Raw genomic sequence first — 6,561 nt, forward strand, 5'->3', positions numbered from 1 at the left:
AACAAAAAAAGAAATATAAAAAGAGGAAGAAAGTGCTAGCCTTGCTAGTCTTTGCTTATAGAAAAGAAAATCTAGAGAGTGTAGAGAGAAGAAAAATGTATGTGAGGGTAGCAAAAGTGAGAAAAATGAGGGGAAGTCCTCCCTTTATATAGGCAAAAGTAAATCACTTGCAAACCCATGTGTGTCAAAACCATGGCTTCGCGAAGACCGTGTCATTTCACAAACCATGGGCTTACCCGAAACCATGTCTTAAATTTTATCTCGTGTTTAAAATTAGTTCTCAGGTTTTCTCTCGCACCGAACGGACTATACTAAAATATAGTTAAATAATAATGTAAGTATAAAATATAAATATTAATGTATAATATATAAAAATGTATTGCTATAAAATTAAGAAACAATTATTAATTACACAAAAATGGTAGTATTCGTATGCACATGTGCAAAAATAATGATTCTTGAAAAATGACAATAAATTGATAAAACTCCTAAAATGAGGACAATTATCAATAAATCATCGAAAAATGTAAAAATGTGTAAAAAATGTATTTCGCGCTCTTTGCGAATCAAGGCCTCCCAAAACGTTAATTTTAAGCACGTCGAGCCAAAATTAGGTGTCAACAAGGGTTATTTGAGTAATGAAAATCATCATCATCTAGTTCCCATGTCCTACGTATTCTTCAAATATTTTCTTTGAGGGTAAAACATGTAATAGAATCAAGATTTCCAAATTGGTTGTAGAATGTCATGATAACTCATTTTAAAGTGAATACTAGTTGTTTGTCAATCATGTTATATATAGTGCGTATTTTTTGGCCGTTTATATTTTTGAATTAAATTCATATTACGCAATGTTAGCATGCTTGTAATAGACATGATTTGACAACATATCATGCATGCCAATTTCGGCTTTTTTATGACACTAAAGGACCGATTGGACAACACAATGCTGAATTTTTGACCGTTATTTGAATTAAATTCATATTACGCAATGTTCTTGTGCGCAATAGGGGTGAATATGAATCTATTTAAGAAGAATGTTGGACGAGGTAAACCTCATCCATTTCATAAGTTTAAGTCTCTTAAGTCATTCAAAAAAACCTATCCTAAGTCTTACAAAAAATGGCTCAAGATATTCCACCGAGTTAAGGTTTTAATACATTGGGATGGTATTATCATGATGATAATAGTACGGATGTTACAATAAAAGACCAAACGTTCATGTTAAATGTCCAGCAGGAAATGTCTTATGAATCGCTAGTCACTTTCACATATGTGAAAAAATGAAGGTTAGTCCGGATGAGTACGAAATCTCTATAACGAGCAGATATATCCACAATCGTTTCCAATGGTATAGTGCTTTATAGTAGGCATTATGTCAATGATGATGATTCTTTAAGAGATTATTTGAATGCGCGAAGAATTAAAACATTTAGTCGCCCTTAATGTTCGAGAGATGTGTTGAAAAGATACCCGAGAGAGGTCCCGCAACAACAGCCAGTCAAGCTAACACGTATGGAGATTTTAGTTCTTACGAGGGTATTTTGAGTAGCCAGTGTCACTGAAAATCTTACCCAACAATTTAATCACTTGGTAAAAATGCATTCTTATATTATTATTTTGTACGTAGTACGTGTTTATTGTATGTATTGATAAATAACCCTTTTTTAAATCTTTGTAGGGTTATAAACCCGATATGAGTAATATTAGGCGATGCATCTCAATTTAGTGGAGCAAGTCATTATTATCGGAACTCTCGGTCCAAAGGAGCGGATTATTACAATAATTCTCGGTTCGGTGGAGCCGATTATTATAATAATTTTCGGTTCGGTGCGATTATTATCAAAACTCGCCCGGTGGTACCAGCGCGGATGAAAGACAAATCTCGGTTTGGTGGAGTTGATTATTCTCTACACCATGCTCATAATCAATATGTGTAGGTTCATCACCTAGATGCTAAATAATTAATATATATATATACACACTTGTAAATTTGGAATTTAACATATGCTTTTTATCGTGTAGGAGGAGGCCTTTCTTAGATGGCGCTGATTGTCCAAGTTATATGGATACATCGAGTGATGGCGATGAACCAAATAATAATACGGAGGTAGCCCCGGTGATGAAGATAGTGAAGGGGATGAAGATACGCATTGTAGTCCCAAAACCAAACTGTACCAACTCGACACACGTACCACCTCCGATGGCCGAAAACACGATTCCACCGCCTCGATGCGATAGCATTCGACTATATTCCATTATCTTGACGGTCTCGAGGTCGTGAGGGTGCATTTGTCTTCACAAGAGATGATTATCAAGTCACCAAAAAACGTGGATTGAACCAAAAAATCCTATGACCGATGAATGCGTCATTGCAAGTGAATGCGGTTCATCAAAAAAGATGCGGCAACGGGCTGTCGAGAATGTATTGTGTAAGGGTATGTGGGAGTTTAAGGTTGATGACTCAAACGAGATCGGTATGGAGGCTGATTTGTAGGCGACATACTCAAGAAGTTTGTCGGTGGTTGCTTGGGGGAATTGCGCCGGATGGTCTGTGGGAAATCACAAAATTCCACCGAAGCACGCTAGTGATATGGGACAAAGTCGAGCGAGATCATTGTAATCTAGATATAAACATGATTTCTCGTATGTTACTTAAACACATTAAGAAAACTCCAAGGTAATTTATACGACCGTTTACATTATATATCTTATAGCAATTAAAATATAATTGTTAAATGTTGTTTGTTTAAACTTATGCAGATGCCTATCAAAACTTGTATTGGCATGGTCCACTCAAAATATGGTAAAATCATAAGCAAGAGAAAGGGATTTCTCGGGTATCGACGTGCTTTTGAAACGATCTTTGGAACTTGGGAATCCTCTTTTCAGGCGTTACCGGGGTATATGGCGGCTCTATAACATGCTAATCCTGGCACTGTTGTACAGTGACAGCTTTTAGAGGGAGCGAAATTTTCGACTTCGTCTTTTGGGCATTCAAACCAAGTATTGATGGTTTTGCTCATCTGCAAGAATGTGATATCGATAGAGATGGGACCCATGTGTATGGCCGATATGACATTAAGCTCTAATTGCGAGGTATGGATGCCAATGGGTCAATATTTCCTCTTGCTTTTCGCAATTCACCAACGAGAGCAACGAGACATGGAGGATGTTCTTGACTCATCTACAAACTCATGTTATTAAGGGTCGTCGGGGCATATGTGTCCTATCGGATCGTTATAAAGGCATATTGCACAATATGTGCACTACGGAAAGGGTGGCGACCTCACATGCTTACCATCGATATTGCTTAAAAGCACTTAAAGGCTAATTTGCAAACAAAGTTTGGAAATGGCACGTAAATAAATTGATATGGGGGAAATGCGATGCGACATCAACAAAGAAAATGGGTTGCAAAATAAGTGCTAAGGGAAATGAGTGAAGAGGCATATGTTTGGTTAATGAAATTAGAAGTTGAAAAATTGACTCTTTTATGCTGATGGAGGAAGGAGATGGGGCATACTCGCGACGAACGGCTCGGAGTTCAATGGACTCGCAAATCGCTCGAGGACTACCTCACCGCAATGTAAGACTAACTTTCAAGCAGGTCATGGAGCGATTTGCGGATAGGTCAAGATGGGTGTGCCATAGCTATATTAGCCGACGAGGGAACATGGATGCCAAGCCACAAAAAAAATAGAGCACTATAGAAGAAAGGCGAGAGGGTCACCAAATGATTGAGTATGACGTCGTTCAATGAGTGTATGAAGTTAGAACGGTTATTGCGACGGAAAGGAGGAAACAAACATATCGTTGCGGCGTACACAATCATGCACTTGTGGTAAGTGGCAAACGTACCACGTGCCATGTTCTCATGCGGTCAAGTGCTTTGAGAGAATGGCCAGAAATATGCGATTATGTAGCGGAGGAATATAAGGTCGTAAAATACTTTAAAGCATATTAGGCCAATTCGCCCCTTGGTGATCAAGCTTATTGGCCAGTCGCGTCGTTTTCTATGATTGCGAACAAGAACCATATCCGTGAATTGGGAAAAAACAAGCTAACCCGTTATCACAATCAAATGGATATTAGCGAAAAAGCTTACTCTCTCGCAAGTGCTCGACATGTAAGCAATTTGGGCATGATAAGCGTTCATGTGGACAAAACTCTCGTGGTGGCGACATCCGTACGAAGTAGAAGAGTGTCTAGAACTTGATTTTTTTTTTTTAGTCTATTGTAATTTAATGATGTATTTCATTGCTAATGGAATGAAATTTTTTTTCAATTATTATGAACCTCTCGTATTGGATGAATTATTTTTAAATATTATATTTATTTTTGCACATTCAAAATGTGCGGATTACACAACAATAACAAAAAAAAAAGACATAAAAGAATCCGCACCCTATAAAATATGGCACTTAAACCTAAATATAACAAGTTTTCGGATGTACTTCGGATTTTTACAACCCCTAAAACGACAATCCAAATGTATATGTATACTTGATGTAATGAGTCGATATTATTGTACACTAAAAAAAATATTAAGGTATATAAAATATTTATATTCCGGTGTTTTGAAACACGACTAATCTTCGATCAAAGAGTACGCAAAAACCTTAATTTTTGAGTTTGATAAGAGAAAAATAAAGGTTGGGTCGGGTTTTAGGTAAGGGTTTTTCACGCAGACATTGCGTGAAAGGACAAAATGTAAATGTACGGAGTTTGGCCCTTCACGCGCGAAGTATCGTGCGTGAAAACAGGTTTTTTTTTTTTTTTAATGGGTTAGTTTGGTTCCAAATTTTTTCGAGTTATGCCGGACTCCTTGCCAACGTTGACTGTGATTCACTTTCCTTTACTATTCATAGGGTTTTGATTACAAGTTGGCTACTATATATTGTTGACGTATGTTATGTAAATGCATGAATTTGTCAACGGACCCTATGCTAATGACTAAATTAAAGATTATGGTTTTTGTAGGGATGACGTAAGTTGTTTAACATTGATCTTATTTTTTTTGACTATTCATAATTGCATGACTACTAAGGAAAAGTAAAGTGATTAGCTTGCAATAATAAGGCAAACTTCCAACTGTAGACAGCTATAAGGAAAGAAAGAAACAGTCGTTATGCATATTTTGCCACTTGTGCGTGGACATGGTCACCTTAAAATCGAATCTTTTTTGGGTAAGGAGCATTTTGTTTCTACAATGAAATTGGCTAATACAACCTGGATTAACGAGACCTAAAATGGATAACGAACAGCGGGTAAAAACAAAAAAGAAAAATTTGGTGTGGACATAGTCATTTCTTGAAAATACAAATTAATTAAATCAAATAATCACTTTTACCAAGTGTATTCGATATTTACAAAAAATAAAAATAAAAAATAAAAAATTATCCACCCTCCCATGAAACATGTAACAACTAATTGAAGAACTAACTCATCAACTAAATTTGTATAGCTTTGTTCAAGTCTTCCAAGTCCTACTGTTGGCGGAACTCGTTTAAGTTTAGTTGGCGGCAAGTACCATGATTTCTTAGCTGGATGAGGACTTTCCACCTCATCCTCGCCCAAATCAAAACCTGGCCATTCTGAGCACGACCGGAATATTCAAGTCAAAGCCGCCACGCTGGCTGCTCGTAGACACACCGCTAGATGACGATGACGTCTTTCCCTAAACCAGTGACGCCTCTTATGACGCAGCCCCAGAAGCTTGTGTCCAGTTAAAAAGATCTTGTGGCATATGGAACACTCGTGAGTCCTTCCGCTAACGTTGTTAGCTGACGTGGCACTAGTCGTAGTTGTAACGGAGTGTTCGTTGACTTCACCCTTAACGAGTTGTTTAGTACGATGACTAGCTTTGTGTCCTCCTAAAGCTTGATAAGAACCAAAAGACTTACCACACTGAACACTTGCAAATTCTTTGATATAACGGGTGTCGTTGAATTGGTTTGTAAAATTATTATTACCTTCGTGCTAGCATGAGAGAAGACAAAAAGCTAAGGATTCTTCTTCATTTATTGGATGTTATTTCCATGATACTACGAAAGTCGTTTTGATCTCTTGCCCTTGAGTCAAGACTCAAGGTAATTTTGGTACTTGTAGTTTCAAATTTAAATGATGGTGGAGTTGTGGTAGTTGGAAGTTCAAAGCTTCAAGTGCCATTGCTAGCGGCTGGTTTTCTTGAAAGAAACAAAGATGTAAAAAATTGTGGAACTCAAAAGTAGTGAAGTAAATTAAGAATCTATGAATGGAGAGAAGAGAAGATTTTTGAAAGCTTGGTGGTGAAGTTGTTAGTGGAGTTGTATATAAAGGGGGTGTGGTGAGAAAAGGAGGAAGTTGCGGGACAAGGAGTAGGAAGGTCGTATTAGGTGGTCGCTTAAGTACTTGATAAAGATAAGGGAAGAAGAGTGGAACACGTTTGAGAAAGAGATTGCTTGAGGGCCACATGGAACTTATTTTCAAAATTACTCATTCGGTGTCCCATACCCTTTAGGGTCGGATAATGAGCATTTGGATACCGATTTGTTTTTTTAGAGCATAGTGATTTTTTTC

The 6,561-nt window shown here is 37.3% G+C and overlaps 2 pseudogenes; both read right to left on the reverse strand.

The window, feature by feature from the left end:
• The window catches only part of LOC132039331 (zinc finger protein ZAT10-like), a 1,738-nt pseudogene extending 1,492 nt beyond the window's left edge, over positions 1 to 246 (reverse strand).
• A 5,103-nt stretch (positions 247 to 5,349) lies between these two features.
• LOC132039332 (zinc finger protein AZF3-like) lies at positions 5,350 to 6,171 on the reverse strand (annotated as a pseudogene).
• Between the last annotated feature and the right edge of the window lie 390 nt (positions 6,172 to 6,561).

This window comes from Lycium ferocissimum, chromosome 12, assembly GCF_029784015.1.
Source record: "Lycium ferocissimum isolate CSIRO_LF1 chromosome 12, AGI_CSIRO_Lferr_CH_V1, whole genome shotgun sequence".
In the NCBI taxonomy this organism is placed as follows: Eukaryota; Viridiplantae; Streptophyta; class Magnoliopsida; order Solanales; family Solanaceae; genus Lycium; species Lycium ferocissimum.